We start from the raw sequence: 2,907 nt of genomic DNA on the forward strand, positions 1-2,907 counted from the left end.
GGGGGGGGGATTTTCTTCTGAAATCAGGTCTATCCGCGAACGACGAGGAACCAACGGAGAAACAGGGTGCGGAAACGTGAGCCGGGTAAGTTTCACCCACCGTCCCGTCCCTGGGTCCCTGTGTGCTCACGGCAGCTCGAGCTTTAGCGGGCGGACAAAAGAGCACCGTGCAATGCCGATGTGTATCGCATGGCATACACAGTTGGGAACTTGCGCGCCCAAGCTCTGGAAGAGCAAGAGCACGGTGACTCTCCCTGGAGTGGATATTTACATCGAGCAAGTTCTCATAGAAATATTAGACACGGTAATGAGAAAATGTTAGAGCTTATATCATCACACTTCGGGACAACAAATACAGAGGTTGCGCCGATTCTTGATTGCAGAGTGCTGAGGTCTCCGTGGGAAACGTAAATGGCGGAACAGAGGCAAATTTCTCCCCAGATGCCAAATCGTATGCTCCTCTGACGCGCTCTGGCCAGGGCTAATGAGCTCGTTCTCACAATGCCATCATTGACAAGGACACACATGGCCGTCCCTGGGCTGGCCGTGGTGAATGCCATCACTCGGCGATGGTCCTGATGGTCCTTCTCTTGCTCCTGCTTTTGTCTCCGGACGTCCGACCGACCCAGAGGACCCGAGCTCTGCCGGCCGGGACGGGGCGGGGCTCGGCTCGGCCTGGCCAGCGACTGCCGAGCACATGTCGCAGCCGAGGCGGCCGAGAGGGCACCGAGCAAAAACACCATTTGCCTCTTCCTCGGAACATGAGACGAAAAACATATTTTCAAACGGCGACGACGACGGGGGCACCTTACAGCCGGTGCATCGAGGCTGTGGGACACGACGTGCACGGCTCCGTATTATTTGAACATGTGGCACTTGAGTAATCGTAATTTCGTTCTGGAAAGGGGTATCTCGTCGCAAACCCCTTCGGGGGTTGGGAGTGCCCCTGCAGCCCGCCTGGCTCCGGGCACTCAGACCCACCGGGCTGCACTTGTCGGCGTGGCGTGGCGTGGCGTGGCGTGGCGTGGCGCGGCGGGGTAGGGCGGGGCGGGGGCTCAATCAGGGGCAGTAAACTCATAGCGCAGACACAATGAATCCCGCCTGAGCAGTGCGGGTGTTGAGAGGAGGGCGTGGCGCGGCGCGGTGAGGGTCACGCCCTCATAGAGACCCCCTCCTTTTGTGGCTCCGTACGGCACAGAAGTACAAGGACACACACACACACACACACACACATGCACGCACAATCCGATTGCTTCTCCATTAGGTATAACTTACCCCTTTTCGCTTTTGGTCGGTTGGGTGCCGAGCTATCGTAAAGAAATTTCACTCAATTCCAAAGAGGTCCCGACCAGCGGAATGTGACATCAACCGGCCGGAGAGGTCCGAGACCCCCATGGCTGACGCGAGGCGGACGCTCCCCTCTCCCCTCGTTTTTCTCCAGTTGATTGGCCCTCATCCTCCTCTGCTTTGAGTGCCGATTGTCGGACACGTGTTTGGGGTGCGAGGGTCCGCGGGGGCGGGGTGGCCTGGGGTGAGGAGGAACGGGTCGGGGTGGCCTGTGCAAACGGATCTCCAGGTTTCGCGCTCACTACAGATGTGCTCGCGGCCCGCACCCTGGCCCTGGCCTTCGTGCTGCCAGGGACCAGCAGACCTGCAGCAGACCACTTGTTGCCTGGCCTGGCAACCCGCCGCCCCTCTCTCCACTTTAGTTTCCATTTATACACTTTTTACGACATAGGAGAAAATCCATAGAAATAAAAATGAAATAAAAACCAGTCAAGTTAGGAAGGCATTGCGAGTATTTTTGGCAGTTATGTATGTGGGGGAGAGGGAAGGTCGCGAGACAATGCACGTCACTTCTCTCGGGTCCTTCTTTTATTTCGCACCTCATTTCCCTTTCCCTCTTTAGTTTCCTCCTGGTGTCCGCTGCCCATCCCGCCTCCTCTATGGGCTGCTTGTGCATAATTATTTCGGCAAAGAGGCATAGGAAACAAGGGAACACAAAAGGAGGGGGTCTGGGTCTACATCACCCCAGCACGCCAATGACGATATCCTTCCCCACGCACACCACCCTCCGTGGGTAAGTATTTTAAACCCCAATATCTCGTCTCTAAATACTCCGCTCTCCTGGATTCTCTGTACCCCTCTGCTTCACTCTCTCATCCTACCTCTTTCGTTGTCTCCTCGACAACCCAAACAAATTGGAATGGACGTCCCCTCGCCCTCACTCCTCCAGGAGCTGTGTTGAGGCTGACTGTGACTGCGAGTGAGTGCGTGTGTGTGCGTGTGGGTACACTCAAGGAACAACTTCCTTCAAACACAATGATGAGTCGGCACAACAGGCCCGCGCCAGACGGCCAGGCCCGGGCCCAGACGTTAGTAAGGCCCTACCAAGTATAGTTGCTCATGTAAACGGTGCGGTAGGTCAGCGCTCATTCATAAATGTAGTACTGGTCAAGTACCTAGCCCCCCCCCCCCCGAATATGAGGACATATAGAGAGGGATGATTAAATTATCTACTATGAACCCTATATTAGCTGCATGCAGAAGAAAATAAGGACTGTAAATGAGAAGAACAGAAGGGTGGCCGCTGGCTTTGGAGCATACCGGGTTGTCAAGCCCATCCCTGTTTACTTTCATATATGGACAAAAACGTTAGCGGGAGGCAACCCCACCCTGCGCAGCAGCACCCCTGCGCCTCTCCTCTAAGGGGTCTCGCGGGACGGTACGGCGGGCTGCGCGCGTGTTCATCTACTGTATCCAGCACGGCGCACGAACGCACGCAGGCACGCACGCACGCACCGACACACGAGCGACACAACAGATGCTGCCTACGTGTTGCTCTACTAACGCCAGCCAATCATGATCAGCACGAAGCATGAGGGGTCGGGCGCGGGGGAAGGGGGG

Source organism: Frankliniella occidentalis, unplaced genomic scaffold, assembly GCF_000697945.3.
Source record: "Frankliniella occidentalis isolate FOCC.00 unplaced genomic scaffold, Focc_3.1 Scaffold105, whole genome shotgun sequence".
Lineage (NCBI taxonomy): Eukaryota > Metazoa > Arthropoda > Insecta > Thysanoptera > Thripidae > Frankliniella > Frankliniella occidentalis.